Source organism: Anthonomus grandis, chromosome 3, assembly GCF_022605725.1.
Source record: "Anthonomus grandis grandis chromosome 3, icAntGran1.3, whole genome shotgun sequence".
Lineage (NCBI taxonomy): Eukaryota > Metazoa > Arthropoda > Insecta > Coleoptera > Curculionidae > Anthonomus > Anthonomus grandis.
In genome coordinates this window covers 37,901,514-37,926,558 of record NC_065548.1, presented here as the reverse complement: position 1 = coordinate 37,926,558, position 25,045 = coordinate 37,901,514, and positions in this window count along the sequence as shown.

The window sequence follows — 25,045 nt, the reverse complement described above, 5'->3', positions numbered from 1 at the left end:
AATTACACTACTGGAGTAGGCATTATTAATTACAAGAATTTTGGCCCGGCCGAAATGCCTCAAGCCTTAGTAAGCATAACTGATTCTTATGCATTTACTACTGTTACAAATTCTTCTGAAAATGACATTAAATTAACATTGTTAAAACGCGTAGAAGTTGAAATCTTAGATGAACCAGATTTTCATTTTATTGAAAAAATGGAAACTGATTGTGAATTAACCGAACATATGGATAATTTACAAAAACAAAACTTAAAAAACTTAAGGCTTAGCCATTGTAACTCTGAAGAGTACAAAGCCATTAGAACCTTATGTCACGAGTACAGAGATATTTTCTACTGTGAAAATACTCCCTTGACATTCACCAACCAAATAAAACACACAATTAACTTAAAAGAAGATTCTCCTATTTTCACCAAAACTTACAGATACCCCCATATACATAAAGCTGAAGTCAACTCCCAAATTTCTAAAATGTTAAAAAACGGAATTATTCAAGAATCCTTCTCCCCATGGAGTAGTCCAATTTGGATAGTCCCAAAAAAAATGGATGCGTCCGGTAAACGTAAATGGCGTATAGTCATCGACTATAGACGACTTAACGAAAAGACTATCGACGAAAAATTCCCGTTACCTAACATATCCGACATTTTAGACAAACTCGGAAAATCACAATACTTCACGACTTTAGACCTTGCCAACGGATTCCACCAAATTGAGATGGATCCAAACGACATCCAAAAAACCGCCTTTTCAACAGACACAGGACATTACGAATTTAAACGAATGCCCTTCGGTTTAAAAAACGCACCCTCGACCTTTCAACGCGTAATGAATAACGTCCTTCGCGGATTCCAGAACGAAATATGCCTTGTATATCTTGATGATATCATCATTTTTTCTACATCCCTACAAGAGCATATCGACAGATTAAAATCTGTTTTTGAAAGACTAAGACTTGCCAACTTCAAAATTCAATTAGACAAAAGCGAATTTTTGCGCAAAGAAGTTGCATACCTTGGACATCAAATTACTAGTGACGGAATTAAACCTAACCCCGACAAAATAAACGCAGTCAAAAATTTCCCCTTGCCCAAAACATCAAAAGACATTAAGTCATTTTTAGGTCTAGCCGGATACTATAGACGCTTTATTAAAGACTTCGCGAAAATCTGTAAACCCCTGACCGCCTGTCTAAAGAAAAATGCAAAAGTAAAACATTCGCCAAACTTCATAAACTCGTTTAACCATCTAAAAGAGCTGTTAATAAATGCACCCATTCTAAGATACCCAGACTTTACAAAACCGTTTATCTTGACTACAGACGCCTCTAACGTAGCTTTAGGCGCCGTACTATCACAAGGAATTGTACCCCAAGACCTTCCAGTCGGATACGCGTCGAGAACTTTAAATGGAACCGAACAACGCTACAGTACCATCGAGAAAGAACTCCTAGGTATAGTATGGGCTTGTAAATATTTTCGACCTTACTTATACGGTCAAAAGTTTACCATATATACAGACCATAGACCTTTAGTTTGGTTAGCAAATCTCAGAGAGCCTAACAGTAAATTAATGCGTTGGAAATGTAAACTAGACGAATACAATTTCGACATAATTTATAAAAAAGGACTCTTAAATACAAACGCGGATGCACTCTCTCGCATACAGGTAAACGCAATTGAAACTGAGTCTATAATAAATAGCCCAGGCGACATAGACTTTGACATTGCACAATTCTTCGACAACATAAATCAATTTGACCCAAACTCACTGGACCCTGAATTAGTACAGAATACTATAACTAATTTAGAAAAGCCAAAATCACCCAAAATCAAGATTTTGTCTAACATTCAAATTCGTCCGCCAAATCCCATAAATACTGACCCAACACAACAACAAAACAATGACCCACTATTGCAACCTGATACCCAAGATAATTTAATTGCGAATGACGAAACGATACACACCGTACACACGACAAATTCGGACCAGAATTACACGACAATGACCTTGTTGGATGAGATTATTAATAATAAATTAAATCAATTTATTGTTAAACAATCGCCCTATCCTACTTACATTAAAATTGACCATGAAATATTTGATGGGAATAAAATTGTACATGCAACTCTTCCAACAAATATGACACAGATTGTTAATTTCTTAAAAGAACATTTAAATCACTCTCCTTCCTATATATATTTCTACTCTAAAGAGTTAAGAAAATATTTCCACCAAGCCTTAGTTAACCATTTCCGAAACTTTAGGTTAATAGAATGCACTAAGTTGGTTAACAATGTAAAAGAGGACGAAAGAACCCTTATGATTAAATATAGGCACGAAGGAAAGACCAATCACAGAGGAATCGACGAAACACTTAAATTTTTAAAAGCCAATTACTATTGGAAATCACAAAAGAAAGACGTCATCAACTATATCAATCGATGTGTATATTGCCAAAGAGCAAAATATAATCGAACACCCCCAGATCAACCATTAGTCTTAACTGAAACACCAAGTAAACCCTTTGAAATTGCCCATGTAGATACATTTATCATAGGGAATACTAAGTTTCTCACCTTTATAGATAAATTTTCTAAATTCGCACAAGCTCTTCCATACAATGGAAACGCAATATCCTGCTGCGAACAACTTGTTAAAATTTTCTCTTTTCTAGGTGTACCGAAACTTATAGTATCAGACAATGGATCTGAATTTAAGAACGAAGTTGTTAAAGAACTTCTTAAAGCCCATAACATCGGAATTCACTTTACAACCCCTAGTCATCACGAATCTAATTCACCTATTGAGCGCTTACACTCCACGCTAATCGAACATATTCGTTTATTGCGTCAAGCTGATCCTAACGCCGATGTTGTAAAACTAATGCCTTACGCGATTATAGCTTATAATAGTACAATCCATTCGAGTACTAACTTCACCCCTTTTGAGCTAGTTCACGGTCATACCGATAACAGAGACCCTACGAATTTAATAGCATCGCATGTATATACAGAATATATACATAATCATAAAAATAAAACGCAGATTTTATACGACGAAATCGCAAAAGAATCTACCGCGCTCAAACAACGAATTATCGATAGAGTTAATCAATCGAAAACTACAAAAGTCCCCAAAATAGGTTCTACAATCTATAAGAAATCAGATAAAAGATCTGGTAAAATCAAAGATAGGTACTTAGGCCCCTTTACAGTTACTCAAATTTTAGAAAATAGCAAATTAGAGATAGAAAACCCTAGAAATAACAAGAAGGAAATAATCCATGTCAATGAGACTAAATCAGTCTCTCTTCTTCCAGATGGACCTGGACCGTCTACGGAACCATCAACGTCAAGTTCCACGACTTAAACGGAAATCCGGGAATGTTGCCTTTCAAATTAGGAACGGCACAGTTAGTTACAAATCATTGGTCATTTGTACAAACTATAGATTTACAACCAATAATCAATGAATTCCTATCTCTTAAAAACCACACTAAAACCCTATCATTTAACTTAAAAAACAGTACTACTTATCACGCCGAGTACTTTAATTCATTAACACCCCTTCATGCTATGGAAAGAAATATTGATATTTTAATAAATCAAATATTTCCTTATGTTTCTCCTAATAATAGACGGAAAAGAGGTTTGTTTAACCCCTTGGGTTCTTTTATTAAAAGTATCACTGGAAACTTAGACCAAACTGATGCTGAGAACATATATCAAAATATAAGATTATTACAATCAAATCAAAATAAACTAAAAGTTGATGCGATTAACCGTATTTCGCTCCTAGACAAAACTATTGAAAATTTTAAGCATATCATCGCTAACATTACTCATAACGAATATATACTAAAATCTAGGATCCTTCAAATAGAGGAATCAATTAAGCGACACGATATTCATAATGTTCAACTGCATGAATATTTAAGAATATTCGTCATAACTAGTCAAATCACATCAATCTACCAATCAATTTACAACACCCTAAATAAAATCGAAGTTGCCTTGACATTTTCGAAAACAAACATCTTGTTTAATTCGATTATTAATCCAGATGAATTGCTACTTAAAATTAAGGAATTAAATAAACACCTTAATGAAAATGATAAACTACCCCTTAGTGATAACGTAGAAAATATATTGACCTTAGAAAAACTAATCCAAGTCAAAAGCCTCGCTAAAGACTTTCAAATAACTTTCATTCTTGAGCTTCCACTGATTAGTGAAATTACATTTCAATACTATAAGTTATTAACGTTACCAGTGCCAAGTAATGAGTCTTTTCTTGTCAATTTACCATTTAAACAATATCTTGCGCTGAGCAGCACGAGTTATTTCTACCAAGACGAGAAATGTCCAGAAGTCCAAGATAACCAATTTCTATGCAAGAACACTCATAGCAGAGTTATTGAGGACCACCCGCCATGTGCCGTTGAGCTCCTTACCCTAAGGTCAACCACTACCACCTGCCATCCATTTGCGATTCACCTGCACGATGTACATGCCGTACAAATCGTTAACGGTAATTGGGCAATTACCACCCCTACGAGCACAGTCGCCCAAGTCAAATGTGGCAACTCCGAGTCAAGCAAACTCCTCCAAGGTTCCTACTTGATGGAAATCCCGCAAAACTGCATGGTTCAAATAAAGTCAATGGTTTTTGAATCATACGAGCCAACAGAATTAGTCTACGAGAAAGTTAGTCTTCCTACCTTCAACTGGACTAAAGATGTACAAGAAAAGCCGCCTGTATTCAATCCACCTTCTATTGATTTGAAACTAGTAAATCTTAAAGCCACCGATGAAATCCAACAAGAACTAAGAAGCCAAGCTAGAAGCCTTGAAGACATCACGTCACCCATTTCCTTAACTAGGACTAGTGTATGGACTATTTTCATTTACATTCTCATTGTACTAGTTATTTTATATCTAACAGTGAAAAGGTTTCGTTCAGTGCGTAAATTAAGACCTATCGAGAAAACTAATACCCCAAAAGACACTATTTTTGAAAGTGTTATGGTCTAGTTATACTTAGTTTATATTTTATATCCTTTTATATTTTTATATTGGTTTGTTTTACCCTATTTTTAGATTTTAAGATTAACGTTTTATTTTACGTTTTATGTTTAGACCTTTAAGTATTTTTACTGTACCCTATTTTACGAAAACATACCCTTTAAGATATGCTTTCGTCTAGCATGGGAAGAGTTATATACCCTGTATAACGTATATTCCTTGTATAATATTGCTTACTGTTAATTCCCGTAATTGCATAGTCAGTATATTAATATCTTATAAATACGAGTGAAACCAATTATATGCAGCTCATTTGTTGGTAGTACTTGCTGTCAATCTGAATAAAAGTTTTTTAAAAATATCGTTTCCTTTTTTGAGAAGAAAACTCTACGGGGTGGCAACCAATCACGGGCTAGAGTTCTGGGTCACTCGCACCGCGCCAAACACAGATGTTTATTACAAAGTAGGTCAGGATGAATAGACGGGCAATATACAGGGTGAAATTTCACTTGGATTTAAAGTTAGTACGGGGGCGCGCTATTAGATAATCTAACACAAAGGGTATCTTCCATGGAGTGTTTTATTGTACCATTCCTCTTCTAATTCTTGTACCGATTTTAAGGTTGTTTGTAACTCATGGGATAGATTTAAAGGCGGAAAGTTTCTGTTCTCTGAACAAGTCGCTCAGAGCGCAGGTATATTTTAGGTAAGAAAGTATTTTCTTAGTATTCTAATATCGTGTTATTGATAGTTCTGCACGAAAAGCAAACCCCTTTCCCTTCGGGATCTTCGTAAATGTATAGCTTAGCGGTATTGGCCTTGGGGTGGTGATAGCTATGTTTTGTAATTAGTGTTTTAATTTTTCTACCAATTTCTCTTAAATCTGTTGGTGACCACGTGGTTACACCGAAGGAATATGAAATAGCAGATGCGTACATATTAAGAATTTAAAAGAAGTATTTTTTTTATTTCACCTTTACAGTTAAGTGAAGTTTAACGATTTAATAATTATAAGTTGCAATTTTTTTAATTATTAATTTTATTTTAAGTATATTATTATTATTATTATTATTATTATTATTATTATTAATATTATCTATTTATATTGTCTAGAAAATTAAACCAATAATTTTAGTGTATATATATATGTCCTAAAACTACTTCCATTGCTATAAATTAAGCTAAGTAACCAACTAACCAAATAAATCTTCTCCCCATATTTCCGGAGGCCGTCAGGCAATGCCCTCGATAACACCTTTGTAGGCATCAGAAGTATAAAACATGGCTTAATTTAGCACAGTTCGAAATGCAATGGAATAAATAAGACCCCATGCCTATAATTCCGTGTCCAAAACGATCTCTCTGCGTATAGTGTTATTAATGAACGAACTTCTATCACGCAAAACTTGCTAATTCAGATCGATGATTCTTAAGGGGTAATAGTATTGTTTTTAATAAGGCCATATTAGGTACAATATATTAATTAAAAGTTACACCAACTATTATTTGTTTATTAAGACATATGACTTCCAAAAATTATTGTACCAATCTCAATATTTTTGTTTAACTTGTATTTATAACTACAATAATCATAATATCAAACCAATAAAAAAAAACTTAAATTAAAACCTCTGTGCTTTATTGTTAAAAAATAGATCTTGATAATTGGTAATAAATTATGAAGTTAATTTACATAAAATATAGATTTTGCTATATATATTTATGTTCTCTATTTTATTGCAGAGGCACAGAGCAAACTTATGGAGGCGAGGTCGGTGATCCCATGGAGTTTATAACAAAGTCCGATATCTAGCCAGAGAATATAAACCAATTACACAAATAATAATGAATGAGAATCGGCACATTATAAATGATGTGAAAGAGAATGCGGAGGTTTGCAGAAAAGACTGTTCGAAATCGAACATTTCCTAGTACAGAGCAGATCACAGCAGGGGGCTTTAAAAGACAGCAGAGGTGTTACAGGAGTAAATGTTATATACCTGATCTGCAGAAAGATTTGGAAACTGGAGGATAGCCCGATGACTGGACAACATCCACTTTCCTCCCTATATTAAAAAAAGGAACTCTGCTAGACTGCAACAATTACAGAATGGTAGCATTAGTATCATATGCAAGTAAGATTATACTTTATCTGATACAAAAGACGGTTTGATTTTCTCTTGATTCAAATATCAGAAGATTAAATAAAATTGTCCTTGGAAAAGCAACAGATCACTAATGTCAGACACCTAACCAAAAAAACGCGTGAGTTGTGTTTATATTTATGTACTTTGTGGATGACACAAGGACCTTGGCCAAACGGCACAAAATGGCAGCACCTATGGATAATATTAGTGAAGATGGGGATACTCCACCATATTATTCAGCTGTTAAGAAGTCTATGTGGAAAGTCTAAGACGTCTATGGAGAGGTGGATTATCAGAGGTTAGAAAATCAGTAATCTGATATTCGCTAATTACACAATGGTCATCGCTTTAAAACAAGAAGAAATGAAAAATGTAATAAGAAGTCTGGAAAAGAAAAGCAAAGAGTATGTGCTAAATCGTAATAGGAGTAATACAAGAATTATGATAATTGACAGCATAGAATAATCTTCAATACATTTAATAAATTCGAAGTTTCAAAGTAGTAAATACTTTCATATACCTGGGGTCTTTCCTAATAAATAAAGGAGGATATGACAGAGAGAGATACATAGAAAACTTACTATTGCAAAAACAGCTATAATGAAACTGGTAGCAATTGGGAAAAAGAGATATTTAAAAAAGCTTTGTATAATTGTTAAGGTTTGCAAAAATTATTTAAATAGCTTTGGCGGTTTACTACACTATTATAAGCAATAGTCTTTCTTTCGCTTTTTGAAATTAAAATAATTAATTAGTAATAATATGCCGAACGACGAAGGTTAAGTGAAATGCTTTATATTTTATTTAGCTTTTAAAGAAAATAAATGGAATTTAATATGCAGGTATGTTAAATAAACGCACATTTTTCATTATACAGTGAGAAATATGCCAATTTTTTGCTATAAAACAGACCCATATCGTATCAACCATGCATCACTTAACAAACCAACATCTTTCAGCTTTATGGCTATTTAAAGGTGGAATCATTTATCTGATTATGCAAAAAATATACATTAAAAGGTTGCTTCGAAAATTTTAAATTAAAATAAAATAGTATATATTGTAACGATATTGACAACGCCGCGAGCATAGTCATTTCGGAATTATCGCGGTGACATAAGCAGGCACACCGCACGACATCTCTAGAGACGCATGGAAAGTTAGCAAATCTTCTGAAACCATGGCCTGCTGAGTATATAAAGAGGCCAGTCACTGCAAGAAGGCCAGTTTAGTTCGGAATATAAAGAGTTCTCGACGTAAAATTATATTTCTGGGGTAAGTGTATTCCCGACAAAAATGTTTCTACTATTTGCTAAGAAAATTCCCAGATAGCTAAACTTCTTTACTATCGTATAAAAGTTTTTGCATTCTGGAACTTAACTAATTTCTGCGTGATTACTCAGAAAGAGTCGGCCCATAAGTTGGCCGTGCATTCTAACTATGTCCAGAAGCCTTTAGAGGTCATTCATATTGTCTGCTATTAGGACGGTGTCAGCTGCATACTGTATATAATTGATTCATGTGCCATTTATTTTGATGGCTAATTGTTGTCCTTTGAGAGCTTCTTGGAAGATGTTTTCAGAGTAAATATAAAACAAAAGTGGCGAGAGGACACATCCATGTCTTATAGCTCTAAGATTTCTGTAACTTCGTTACGTGTTTTCAATACAATTTAATTTGAATGAGTTTATGATGTTACACTCTTTCAAATCACTACATCTTTTCTCTAAACTCAATAGTTCTGAAAAAAATGCTTTTAAATAGAGTTATAATATACAAGGTGTCATAATATACATGGTATACAATATGATTTTTGTGTTTTCCCTATGTTAATGAGCAGAAAAAATGTATCAACTTTGCTATAATTTAATCATATTCGTATCTTTAGGAAAAAAAGTTAGCAATAGTGCCGACTTAATTTCATATACTTTATATATTTAAATATGAAAAAGCTTGTATAAAAAAATAAAAAGCTTTTAGTTGTTAAGTAAACTCTTTGAAGTTTCATTTCTTATCAGATGAATTAAAATAAAGTGAACTTTATTCATCGAGTTTAAACTCATAAGCCCTAACCATTAAATATTAAAAGTTAAACCTTAGGGTATTCTTTAAAAAAAGAAACTGAGTCTTAGGCGGAAAACTTCTTCATAAGGTAAAATATTTAGAAATTTGCTTGGGTTAATGGAAGATATATTTATCTACAGCAAAATAATAACCCAAAAATACTGTTTATACAATATTTTTAGAATAATTTATTAGTATTTTGATTTTTTAAAATTAAATTTATTTCGTAATGAAAATAATATTATTAAATTGGATATTCTAAAGGTTTTTCCGAATGAAAAATCCGAATGGTAACCAACCATTAACATATAAGTTACAAATTATTTAATTCGAGTTTTTTTTTATCTTTTATAATCTCATATTCGTATGTATAAGTGATTCTCATTTTTCTATGAATATCAAAAAGTTGATGTTCTTAATACTTACGCAATGTGGCCAAGCCATTATCAAGTGACATGCGCTCAATTACAATAGATAGGTTTAGAATTCTATTTATCAATATTCACCAACTTAGACTTATAGACTTATAACAGTAAGGGTGTAAAAAGGTGTTTAAAAAATAAACAATTTAATCAGTTAACAGAATCTATTGTATTAAGGTCAAACTGTGCTCCATTATTTGCGAGACCGCGAGAAGTCTGCAACATAAAGTCTGCTTTAAAATTCGTCACGAATATTAGCAAGTTTTTGTCTGTTAATAGCTCTACATTCGCGAGTAGTTCGATCCTTTAAATCATTAATATTTGCAGCTGGGGTTTTATAAACTTTGCTTTTTAAATACCCCCAAAAGAAAAAATCTAGTGGTGTTAAATCTAGCGACCGTGCGAGCTATTTAATTGCACTACGCTAATTCACATCCCTGGAAACTGTTCATTAAGCCACTCTCTAACTGTCAAAGCATAGTGCGGGGGGCTTTATCTTGTTGGAAATGTAATTATTTCCGTTTAGTATCGCAACATCATTTTCATGCAGTTGGTTGTCCAAAGATTGGACGATTGAAGGATATATTGCAGCGTTACTCAAAAGTGGGCTCCGTGATAAGAATAAAGTTACCTAAGATAAAAATAAACAACCAAAACGAACCTAGCCTACTATAGGGGTTACTGGTACATATACAAAAATTTAATATATGTATTATGAAGTAAATGCCCGACCTATTACATCGAAATGTTACAGCGTTACTCGTACGCCACCATTCGCCCCCGGACCATAAGCAATCGAATGACCTCGGTTTTTCGTCGCGCTTTTTCCCGTGCTCGAGTTATGTTGTACCATCCTATACAACATTATAATTGAAGCACCCTATATATGTTAGAAACATGATCCATTGTACGTGGGCGCTACAGAGAGAAATCTCGGGATTACTTGACTTTCTTTTTCTCGCGAATTATTATATTATATTTCACTTATTATGTTTTACACCGTAGTTTATCAACTAATATTTTACGTATTATTTTTATACCATATTTTATCTTATAATATTTTAATGAATATGTTTTTTGTCGTACTTTATCTATTTTGAGTTAAGCAGTAGAAAGAGTTGATTGTTGCCAGCCTTAACTTTTTAATAAATTTTTTAAAAAGTTCTGTGAGTTACTTTCACTTAACCTACTCAAGAAACTAGATTGCTTCTACGAACTAAAAGAGGCTGCTGGAAGCAATACGTTATTCTCGTGCGTCGACGCGTACTTCGGAGAAAATCGTCTGGCGCTCCGAAGTTTCTGAGGAATTCGAGATGATTCAAAGGTTGCTGGCATAATATAAAGGAGGATTGTTTGGCGCGGAGAATTTATTAATCAAGCAACGTACCGCAAAATTTACTCACACCGCGCTCAGTATTTTATGTTTGCTTGTCTTGTTGTTGTTCGTAGTGGTTGTAAAATCTTGTGTTTCGTGTGTCAAGAGATACTATTTGTCATAAACTTGACCAAATCAAATTAGTGTTAAAGAAGAATGGAACTCTGGATTAAAAGTGTTACAAAAAATGTGGTTCGCTTGGATGATCGTCAAATTCTAATTTTATGATTTTAAGTTCAAGTAGTAAAACATCTAATGACACACTGAAAGTGAAAAAACGAAATATGACGAATCATACATTAATCTCGGATTTGTTGATTCCAACGGCTCACCTCTTTGTATGTTGTGCCGCAAACTCCTTCCTAATTTATAACTCATTATCTACGGGTTTTTGTAACATTGTGGGACTTACTGAAACGTGGTTAAAAGACGACATCTCAAGTTCGGAACTGTTTCCAACTTATTATGACGTCTATCGCGCCGACCGTAACTTCGAGTCTCATAGTGTCGCAAGGGGCGGGGGTGTACTCTTGGCCATCAAAGGGGAATTCAGGGCTGTGCCTATTGACTTTTCCCATATAAATCAACATTTTGCATTAATAGATATTATAGGGTATAGACTAAATATTAACTCTCATTTTCGTATTGGTGTAATTATAATTTATCTTATGCCGTCTTTATCCTATGATTATCTGGAAAATTTTATTGAGGCACTATGCCTGCATGATGCAGTTTTAAACCAGAAGTTGATTGTCTTGGGTGATTTTAACGTACCTCTCTTTGGTATTAGTGAACTTGATAATAAATGTGCACTTATTAATTATTTTCTAAATATTTTAGATCTAAAGCAATTAAACAATGTCAAAAATATTATTGACCGAACCCTGGATTTGGTAATTTCGAATGTTGACTGTACGGTCATAGAATCAGACATGCCGATTTCGAGGGTTGATCAATATCACCCCCCGCTACTCGTCTATGTTAATAACTTAAAAATCGAAAAATCACCATCATTTCAACTATGCAGAAATGCACCCAAGACGTTCAATTTTCGAAGGGCCAATTTTCCTTTGTTATACGATTCAATATTGCATGCAAATTGGGAACAATTGTTTAAGTGTTTGGGTGTCAACGAAGCCTGTGACCATTTATATAACTCTCTTAACGTTATGTTTCAGAACACTGTACCTTTGAGGAAGGATCGAGGGCGTCGGTATCCTCCCTGGTTTACCTCAGAGATCATACAGTTAATTAAAAGTAAAGAATCAGCCCACAAGAATTATAAAAGATATAATACAATCTATCATTATGATAAATTTAAAAACATACGAACTACTCTCAAAACATTAAAAACAAACGCATATAATAACTATTTACGTAATATAGAAACGAATATTTGCAGGGATAGTTCTGAGTTTTGGAGTAAGAGATAAGTCGGAGCTTCGAAATTATAGACCTATATCTATTTTATGCAATTTTTCCAAGCTCTTTGAAATTTGTATTCATAAACAACTGTACAATCAAGTTAAATCTTTCATCTCTATCGATCAGCACGGGTTTGTGGAGCAGAGATCATGTGTCACAAACCTGAGCTGTCTTTCTGAATATGTGTGTCAGGCGCTTAATGCTAGAGGTCAGGTAGATGTCCTTTACATGGACTTTCAGAAGGCGTTTGATCAGGTAGATATCAGAATTTTATTAAAAAAACTGGATTATCTGGGCTGTTCCACAGGTCTGTTAAGTTTTCTTTCCTCGTATCTCAATGGGCGTAGGCAGTTTGTCGAGATCGACGGCTTTCATTCTTCTCAATATATAGTGAAATCTGGAGTTCCCCAGGGAGCAAATTTGGGTCCTTTGTTGTTTATATTGCTTATTAACGATCTCGCATCAATCATCTCTTGTTATAAATTGCTTTTTGCCGACGATCTGAAAATCTACACTAAAATTAACTGTTTAGCCGACTGCCAGCATCTTCAAGAAGTATTAAATAGTATTAATAGCTGGTATCAGAATAACAGACTTTTTCTTAATGTATCAAAATGTTTTCTTGTTTTCTATTGTAGAAATAAAACTTCCATACAATATGATTACCATATACAGAATCTTCCTTTAACAAGATGCCATGAAATCAAGGATTTGGGTGTAACGTTTGATGAAAATTTTGACTTTAAAAGCCACATTCAGAATATTGTACTATCATCATCCAGGTCTTTGGGGTTTATTATTAGAAATTGTCGTAATTTTAACGATACCAGCGTGGTACTATTATTATATCAATCTTTTGTACGCTCAAGACTCGAGTATGCGTCACTTATATGGCATCCAATATATGAAACTGAAATCAAAAACGTTGAATATATACAACGCAGGTTTATAAAGTATTTGCACTATAGGGAAGATGGCGTTTATCCAGCCAGAGGCACTTGCCAAAATGTCATACTTGGACGGTTCAATATGAAAACCTTACTCGATCGTCGTGTGACAACGGCTATAACTTTCTTATATAAGCTAGTAAACAACAAAATAGACTGCATTTCACTCCTAAATCAGATTTGGTACATTGTCCCAAGGATAAACTCCAGAAATTCTCGCACTTTTTATTGCAACAGAGCATTAAATAATATTTTCAAGAGAGCTCCGATTTTTTACATATGTAATTTGTTTAATACGCTTTGTAACTACAACATAGATCTATTTGTTGATACGCCATCTTCTGTGCTGAGGCTACTCAATCAATAACCTAGTATTACAACCTGTAAGTACCTGTCTAATGCTGTTTGTTATTTAGTGTGGCATAAAGGCACAGAATAAACGATCTCACAGAAGCGAAGGCTAGCCGTTTTTACCGAACTGGTTTTTCGTTCAGGCTCCTCCCATTTACCCCCATTCTAACGGGTACAACTGTCGTCGCCCACGTGGTGTATCGGGTCATAATTAGTGTATTAGTACGAGCGTTAGTGTGTATATTTGCGATATTTTGTAATTTGCCGTTTTTTATTTTCATTAAAGTAGGTATACAAAAGTTACATTATTATGTATTATTCATTATTATTACGGTTGTTTAAAAGCTTTGAAAAGTTCTAATTAATTTGTCGTGCCATGCAAATAAATACAGAATAAAAATTATTTAATTTAATAAACATATATGTATATGCCTAAACCATATGTATCTATGTATGTGTACATACGTGCAGATACATAACATTGTACATAGATAAAAATATTAAGGTTGATTTAGGTATACAGTATTTTTATGTGATAAAAAATAATGACTTTAATTTTCAATTATCTGTCTTTTTATGGACTGGTTTACCCATGCAAGTGCATAATATAGTAGTAGTAAAACCCTTAAAAATCTTATATTTTGTTCCAGACTATCATAATGGACGGCGACTATACAACGTATATTACCTTTATAAAATATGGACGTATGTGTGGCACCTACATATATATATAATAATACATACATATATCTTTTTATTATAAATATATAAAAGCCGATGATACCTACTCTTAAATGTGTTGTGTTTAAAAAATACGAGAAAACATACCTGCGTATAAACCTTCCAGCTAAAATTTAATTTAAAAATACCTACCTATGTACATATGTATATGTATATTTTTAACATATTAACATCACACAAATAGCAGACTTTTTCTCAGCTAGTGCCTTACTAAAGGCAAATATTATTTACCATTATAATAAAACAACTTTCCACAAAAAAACACAAAAATTCCATTCCAAAACAAATTAAAAGTATACTAACCTACACCTCTATCGTGTATCAAAACTGTCAAATAACAATTTTTATAAAAATAATAATTATCATAATTATTCTAAAAAGCAAGGACCAATATAAGCCTTAACAAAAAAAAAATCCTATTTGAAATTTAACTAAATTTTGTAATTTGCTCCCGTATTATATGAATATAACCATTTCGATTTTAAAAATAAAAGCACTTCGTTCGGTGTATGCGTTTACTACAACTTTACGAGATATCTCAGTGTATTTGCGCCGGGTGCATCTGTCAGTTGGGCTTATAAAAAACTGGTTCACGGATATCAAAGGAGCCGACGCAAGCCTTCGCTTCTGTGAGATCGTTTATTCTGTGATAAAGGTATGTTGAGTTCTTTTTTTTTTATTTTTCTTTTCTTTTTGTTTATTCTTTAAATTAGTTTTAACTGTTTTACTTTACTACTTTGTTTTTTTGCATTTAATTTTTATTCTGTTATTATTGTTTTGATTTGTATTTTTTTTCTGCATTTCCTGTAAGTGGGTGACCGTTGAAAATAAAGACTTATTTATTTATTTATTTATTTATTTAATAGTTCGATGGTACCTGCTAAGATGCGCCGACATTTAGAAACTGTACATCCCGACTTCAAAAACAAAAGTAAGGAATTCTTTCTACGTAAAAAAGAACAGTTATTAAGAAGCCAAAAAACTATGACGTATGCGACTCAGACTGTGAATGAAAAGGCTACGGAGGCATGGTATTTGGTTAGTTACCGCATTGCCCAAGCAGGAGAAGCGCACACTATCGCTGAAAAGCTAATAAAACCATATGTGGTAGACATAACAAAATGTATGGTCGACGAAAAATCTGTAAAGCATCTTTCTACAGTGCCGCTTTCGAACGATAGAGTTACGCGCCAAATTGGGGATATCGCAGCATACATAAAAGAAGAACTAGTTTCAAGGCTTCAAAATAACAAATTTGTCTTGCAAATGCATGAGTCGACTGATGTTGCTGGACTGGCCATCTTGCTAGTAATTGTGCGATATCCATATAAACATTCACTCGAAGAAGACTTGCTTATGTGCTCAACGCTGCCTAGTAACACAACCGGAGAGGAAATTTTTAACACAATTAACATATTTTTTGAAAAAAACCCACTCGATTGGAATGATTGCATTGATATTTGTCCCGATGGAGCCAAGGCAATGACAGGTAAAACAGCAGGAGCAATATCACGAATAAAAATGAAAGCGTCAAATTGTAGTTCCAGCCACTGCATCCTGCATAGACAATCACGAAGTGAGTTCCTTAGTCACCATAGTCTTAGTGATACAGAAATATTTGTTGAATTGGTGCAATATCTCAATGATCTGTAAGGGACTTTTGAATCTTACTTTCCTGAAGAACAGAATACAAAACTAAACATAAACTCATGGATTCAAAAACCTTTTTCATCTAAATTGCAGAAGCCTGAAAATATGTCAAATCAGATCTATGAATCATTTCTAGAAATGACATCGGAGACAAGCATGGAATCGTTTTTCAAAATAATTTCACTAAATGATTTTTGGGTTCGTGATGAATATCCACAACTTGCCACAGAAGCTTTGAATGTTCTTCTGCCGTCAATAACGTATTTGTGTGAAATGAAATTTTCAGCATATACAGCTACAAAAACCAAATACCGCAATAGACTGGATGCCGAACCAGACATGAGAATTCAACTTTTTTCTATCAAGCCTGACATTACCCAGTTGATGAGGAATAAAAAACAATAACATGCCTCGCATTAAATGAACTTAGTGTTACCATTTGTCTACTAACTCACTACTTACTGTATCTATCTTTTTTTGTATGATTATTAATAAACAATTCACATATAACTGCTTTTGCTTTTAGTTTAGAGTTTAGGGTTCCGTTAAAAATTTGGTTTTTTAAAAGGTTCCGTCACAAAAAAAGTTTGAGTAATACTGATATATTGTATTTTCGAGAAGGTCTAAATAAATTGATCCAGTTATAAAAAAAAGATCTGGATTTTCAATATTCCAGTATCTACAGTTATGCCTTATGGACTTACAAGTCCACTTGGAAAGGAAAACAAGGTGACTCGTCACTAAAGCAGGTGTTCTTTATAAAATGGAGTTCTCGTCAATTCGCTGGCACATCAGTTCGCAAAATTCAATTCTTCTATGAAAACCATTTGTTCCTAGTTGTTAAAAGATTTGAATTTTGTAGGGAAAAAACTTACTTTTTTTTTAAATTTTGTGTCCAGAATCTCTTGAAATATTAGTTAACACTGCCACTTTGGAGATAGATAATGTAGAATCAAATGCGAATTGTCCCAGTACCTCAATTTGGCATGTTTCATTAAAAACACTTTCCTTACCACACATTTTATTGCAAGGAGATCCCGTTTCCTCAAATTTCTTTATCAATTCTAGAACACATTCATGACCTACTTTCTTATCTGGATGTCTGTCATTAAATGCCCTGGCGGATTTACGAGCGCACCAATCTTCAGCGCCATAAAGAAAAATAATTTCTATTCTTTCGGCTAGCGTATAAGCCATTCTAAATTCTTTACACATCTGAATTTTTAACTAGTTTTTAAACGGATTAGAAATTCTTGTTACTGCAGTATGTTTTGTACTTTTAAGATACTGCAAAAAATACTATTAAAATAAATACGCCAAATATTATACTGCTAAAAATTTGGAAAGAATTTCAAAATAGCATTAGTTATTTTTTCGAGTTATATCCGTGAGAACCGCTGAATCTCTACAACGTGGTTGGCTACATCAGCATATTTTATCTATATAAACCCTTAGTTTTAAGATCGTATAAGATTATTGTGACCTAATAAATTATTGTATTGAATTATTATGCTATTGTATTGGTACAAGATTTATAACATGTCACTCTGTCAGTTGTACTTCTAAGATAAATGACTTTTTAAAAAGTCTAAGTATCGCATAACGTTCATATTTGGCGCAGTCGGTAGGATTGTGCCCCAAAAGCAGCTTCAACGTCGAAGAAAACTTCTAGAAGTGTTTCAACACTGGTAACGCAATCCAAACAACCAGTGACATCTGGCATCAAAGCTGTCTACAAGTGTCCAATAATTTCGGGAAGAAGTCACTGTAAGTGCCTTTTCCTTTTGCCTCTATAAACACTCTGTTTAAGTAATTTATAGGGATAATTTTAGTAATAGCGAATCGAACGCTTTAATTTTAAGTTTTAGCGAATTGAAAGCTATTAATTTCTAAGTTGATAGTAACTATATATTATAAATTTTTAATTCCTATATGACAGATATTGATCAATTAAGTTATTCACTTGGTGGCTTATCTATTATAAAAGAAAAAGAAAAAATTACACCACCAAACATAAACTGGGATCTTTTCAGATCTAAATTAAACAATATTAAACCATATGATGGTGATTGTAATAAATTAAATAAATTTATTAATCGTTATGAAAGTTTTATAGATAGTTATAGGTGTGCGAATGACGATGAATTAAATCATCATAAGAATGTATGTATGTATATTGAATGTATACAAGAAAAGCATATGGAAAAAGCGTAAATTTTAGTTCGCAATCGAGCTGAAATTACCAGTTGGCCAATATTAAAAGATACTTTAATCCAATGGTTTTCGGATCATAGAGATCTGTATTGTCTAATACAAGAATTAGTTGGAACCAGACCTAATAAAAACGAACATTTATTAAATTTTGGTAATAGACAATTATTGAGAAGTGATATTGCTCAAAAAATTAGTAATGATCCTAATTATTCAACAGAATAAAAATTGTATCATATAAACCATTATGAAAAAATCGCTTTAAATACGTTAATTGCAGTTTGTAATGGCGTACAGAAAAATAACATGCATTTAAAAAGACCCGCCAGTCTTGAAGTCTAGAAGATGCAATAGCTTACATTACTGAATTTGAAAATTTTAAAAGATTTTATGGTAATCTTGAAATGTCTAGAGTTTCTAAACCTAATTATAATAACACTAATAATAATTTTAGAAATAATCAAAATAATTTCTCTAATAATTACTCCACAAAATTCAAATTTCCCAACAGGCCTAATTAATATGCCACCTCCAATGCAATTACCGCCTCAGAAATATTTCACTAATTCAAGTTTGTGGAAAACTAAAAAATGTTTTCAAGCCCAATCAAATAAATCCAAGAGATTTACCTAAACCAGAACCTATATCAACAACTTCAAGAAATCTTTCTATGTGAAGTATTAGACCACTTCCATAATACAACAAATACACAAAATTATTTCCAAAATAATCCAAATGTTAAATGAAACAAATTACAAACATGAAAATTTTCAAGAACTTGCCATGGTAGATGAACCAACATTACAGAATTATATGTTTCTAGTTATAATTTATTATTTTATCTTGAAAATATGGAATTAATCATAAAATAGATTTTATTCTTTTTGATTTTCATGCTTACTTTGATGGAGTTGTTGATTGATTGATTTTACAAAAAACTAATTTAAATATAAATTTAAAAAATCAAATCGTTTTTAATGAAAAAATACAAATTCCATTTAAGTTTCGGGTTGATGAAACTCCTGATGATATTAATTTCACGTTATCTTTAAATCCGTATAAACGTGTAATAAAATATCTACCTGTAACCAAAAACAACGGAGAAATATTAATTCCTCATATACGCATTAATCACCTGTATATTTCACAAACACTTAGCTATGCAAGAAATGGATATGCAGTAATTGAGATAATAAATAACTGGGATAAAATTGTAACTTTGATTTTAAATAGACCTATTAATGTCGAGCCTTTTATTTTAAATTTTTTGATTTTAATTCCTATAAAACAATGAAAAACAATTCAAAAAATAATAGATTTCAAAATTCACTTAGTAACAGTGAAACAAAAAATTTAATACGTTTAAAACATTTATATTCCGAAGAATCGCGTGCTATAATTAATTTATGTACAGAATTTAAAGACATTTTTTAAAAATTAGGAGACAAATTAAAAGGATTTGATTATTTTATTAAAAATCAAAAAAGGAAACAGAATCAACCGCTGATGCTCTATCCAGAAATTCTACCATTCAAAAACAAAAAATTTATACAAACGCTTTAGAAACTTCCTTTGTTATAAATGAACCCGACGATATGGATGAAACGATAAGAAATCTTTTATAAAACCCTAATGAGTTACCTTTCATTAGTGATGAAGAACTAGCTTTGATTTTTGGTACCGAAAATAACAAAAAAATAAATATAATATAGGACATCAGAAAATCTCCAGGAGGAACTTTAAAAGACATGACAGAAAGACAATACTCAGCTTTACATGACTCAGAAGCTCAGAACATTGAAAGGCCCTTTAATCAGAAGACTTAGAAACAGTACACACGTCTTTAGAAAATCCGATTTTTAATTTTCCTATTTCTGAAAGAATAATCAATGTTCATAAAAATCAAGTTCTTATTACTGAAGGTGATATCCATACTCTTAAATGCCAATTTTTACAGATATTTGAAAATACAAGAATTTTAGTTGTTCCTAGAAATAATCCAGTTTCCAGTATAATTTGATTCTTGAAAAATTTATAAAACCAAAACGTTTATATCCCTTTTATTTCAGAACAGAAAATATTGCTCGAATTTTTGTAAAAATCACACAAGAACTTTTTATAACTTATTCCTTTAAATTTATTTAAACAACAACATTTTTACAAGATATAGAAACTCCCGATGAACAACAAGAAAAATTAAAACTTTATCATACCACTAAAACATGTCATGGAGGAATCTCCGAAATGAAATCCGCTTTAAGTATTCGATTTTGTTGGAATAAAATGATTGAGGATATTGAACGATATGTCAACCTTTGTGATATATGTTATGATATAACATAAATATGTCAATGTGAATATGAAACATACCAGCTATAAAATTCAGTTTAACCCCTTCTACTTCAAAACCGTTTGAACAAGTTAATATTGAGTCATTTAAGATAAATAATGAAATATTCTTAACAATAATTGATGCATCTTAAAAATTTGACTGGCCTCAGCATTATAGATTGTTTTATGAATTTTATTTTCCACCATGGTCTACGCCTTCGAATAACTTGTGATCGTGGAACTGAATTTAGAAATAAAGACTTTGAAGACTTTTGTAAGCTCTATAACATAAGTTTACATTATACTACTGCGAAAAATAGTAATTCCAATTCCCCAGTAGAACAATTTCATCCATCTATAATAGAAGCTTATCGTTGTCTTACAGAGGAACAAAATCACGCCTAAACTGAACAACTTATGAAACGTGCTATAGTTGGTTTTAATAATTCCATTCATAGTGCAACTAAATTTACTCCTTTTGAAATTGTTGAAGGTCATCTAAATAATAACAACCCTTTTGATCTTAGTGATGACATTATTGTATCTAATTATATTAAAAAACACAAAGAAACTTGTCAACAGATTTATGATAATATAACACAAAATAACCAAGCTATAAAAAAAGAAATTATAGACAAAAGAAACATGAATCGTGACAAAGCTTTTTGAATGTATTATTAGAAGGTTCAATATATATATATATAAATATTAATAAAATATAATGTAATAAAATATATATATATATATAAATATATATATATATAACCATATATATATATATATGGGTTATAGTGATTTTTCAGATGCGGTGAATAGGCTGAGACAAGCAGATTATGTTTTTACAGAATCAAAATCAATGTGTTCATCAAAATTTAAAAAATCCGAAATTTCAGGAAAATTTTAGATTTTTCAGAAATTTAAAGATTAAAATGCTGTTTTAATAAAAATAGCCCCATGGTTAAGATGGTATTAAAAGGGGCTGAAAATAATAAAGGTAGTTTTCTTCATTTAAATAATCAGCTTTTGGGTGAGTGGGAGCATGCACATTGCGTAAATGCGCAGGCTGTCCAATCATTAAAACTTAAATTTTTGATTTTTATTTTCCCGCGTTAATAGATACAGGTAGTCAGGTTTGTGCATTTAGTGAGGAAGTTCTTTTGTAGGACTTTTGAACTAGAGTTGGTTCTTCTAGTATTATATATTGATACAGTTTTACATTTGATCAACAATTGTGTATTTTTGATCGGTAAAATAAAAAATTGTTCATCAGCAATTTGTTCCATGGGTTGAACTAACTGAGTTTGTATTGGTATGCAGCTTGTTGGTGGTCGTTTGTTTAACAGCTCTGTAGTAAAACTGTCTTGCGGATGGAAGTTCTCGAGGCAATAGAAAGTCTTTTTAATTTCAGGACATATGTTGTCTTCGAACTGAATGTCATCTTCTTCTTGTGCCAAATAAGGATATTTTGGGATAATGATGGAATTATTTTGTATAATAGAAAGTAAATGATGAAAGGTGGACTGTTTAAGTTTTAATTTAGGGACATGTATAGCAAAAATTATTTTATGATCAGAAAAACTTATTTGTGTTCCAAGAAATTGATCAGATGACAGAATATGACAGATGATATAATAATAATATAATAATATGACAGTATGACAGAATATTCTTAAAGTTTGGTAATGCATTATAGTCATAAGTGAGTCTGAGACTTTTGATTATTTCTTTAATTTTAATAACAGATATTATAGAATTATGGACAGCACTTTTCACACACAAGTTTTGCGAACGCAATTGCATTTTCAAGATCTAAAAGGTTAATCAAATTTTGGCAATCTAAATTCATTTGAGAAATTACGCCTTCAAAAGAAATATAGGGTTATGTATTATTTACTTTATTTTCTATGTACATTTGCAATATGTTTATCCCTTTTTCTAATTTCTGATTATTCACAAGCCTAAATATTGTTGAATTATAATCATCAATAAGTCTTTTTAATAATGAAATTTGTGAATTTACTGTTTTTATTAAATTATCTCTATCCTTTTGTAATTTTGTTATTATATTATTATAATATTTTTTATCATTTGCATCAAGTGTACCAAATAGCCATTTATTTGCTTTGCCTACTATATTATTTAGTCCTCTTTTAACTCTCATTCGGCTCAATATTTAATAGTTTATCATTTGTAATATTTATTAAATATTCTGTTCTTAATATTAAATTGTGAGTAAGACCCCATTAGGATCTTTATTTGTATTTTTATCTTCTTGTAAAGAATTGTCTTATTTAGTGTTAGTTCTTCGAGCAAGGTTTTTATGATATGTTTTTTTGCAGAATTAGTTTTTAATTTTATTGATGTTTGATCTTTTACAACAGTTTTCTTAAATTTAGGTAATGTTTTAAATTATAAACGAATTGTAGATTTGGCAAACCCTATCGGGCAACATTTTGAACACGTATTGAAATAAAAACTGATATTTTCATGTTTTTATTTTCTATCTGAACAAATTAAGATAAACAAAGATTTTTCTAATTTTCTCGAAAACGAATTGACCGATTTAAAAAAAATCTAGCGTCAAAATAGAGAAGACTTGGAAAGACCTTTTAAACAAGCAAAATAGAAGACTTGGAAAGACCTTTTAAACAAGCTATTACTCGATACCCCTTGCCATTCAAAATTTTTAAGGGGATGACCCTGGGGGGCAATGGGTGAAAGGGGGTGAAGTAATTTTAGGTTAGAAAGTTGTCCTCCTTGACAAACCTTTTAACGTATTTCGGCGTTTTTTTTTTTTAAACAGTGGTTTTCGATATATCCCTGGTGGGAAGTTTTCAAATGAACACCCTGTATAACATTATTTGTAATTCAACACACTAGTAATGCTTTATTTTTTGAGTTCAAACTTTAAACCGTAAATTAATATCTATTGACTGTCTACATCAACATTTGATTATTGAAGCGAAATATAAAACACATTAATTCATATATTATTACATATATTATTTCATATTTAAAAAAAAAAACGTTATTCAATAATTAATATACTATATATTTTTTTACCTTTCACGTTCACTCACTGGGAATAATAAAGACTTTTTATTTAAGGAAGTTTTATTTCAGTAATCTAGAATTTGGATTTCGAATCGTCGAATGCCCTGTAGATGTAATTTTTTTAACGTTCCTTTTACCATAATCCTTTTTCTCTTGTAACATGAATCTTGCTAGGCACGTTATTGCCTTGTCATTTTACTTATATGGAATTCGTACAGGACGTATTTTAGATCACATCTTCTAAAGGAAATATTGCTTCTGCCAGGAAAAGCCGACTTTTTGATGTGTAGATTAGTCTATGTACACCACCATAACATTATTGTATTTTATTCTTTTGTGTAAGGAATATATATCCTTGTCGTTGAGAGGGATTTTATAATTTTATTAGTTTTTTAAGCTTTAACGTGGAGATCTCTATTTAGTTATAATAAATAAATTTAAATACCCTTTCAATCAATCTATAATTTATTATTGCTAAATTCATGACGAGGTATTTTTTTAGGAGGTAATTAGGAGTAATCAAAGGTATACTTTTAGGAAAACTAGGAAACTTACTGGTCACTATGTATAAAATAGAGGATAGCTATGTAAGCTGTTATTGAAAACTGATTTTCCTAGGTCTTATGCTACCGGTAAATTAATATAAACGGTTTAACAAATTAAAACAAATTAAAATAAACGGTTAATGACAATTTATTCTTTGCGACTTGACCTCATTTAATTGCTTACTAATAATTAAATATTTTGAAGTTATTACTTTATTTTATGTGTTTCAGATTAAAATAAGATTAAAATAAAAAACGAATTTAGTGATTCTTCGTAAAACTCTTAGTTAATCATTTTCAAATCACAAAAACATAATTATAATCCAGATTGTATTTTGGTCGATTTCAGTTAAATAAGTTTACGATATAAGAGACGATTAAATAAGACGATTTATTAAAAAATTAAAATAGCCTTATTACCAGAATCAACTTAACCTATAATTACATGAACAAACATATAAACCAAGTTACATAGAGAGCAGTTATGGAAAAAACTAAAAGAAAACTCGTGAGGTCCATGAAATCTATTTTGAGATCTATTGTTTGTTGGGTTGGGAAAATAAGCAACTACATAAATAAAAAAATGTACATATTTTGTCTTTAAATTATAAGATCATCTGTAACGTATGAAACTGCGTTACAGATGATCTCCTTATAATTTAAGACATGTACTTAAGTGAATTCGAAAGTTCATTATACACCGAAATAGCATTAAAAAGAAAACATCTGTGAAACAAGGTAGAATAAAAACG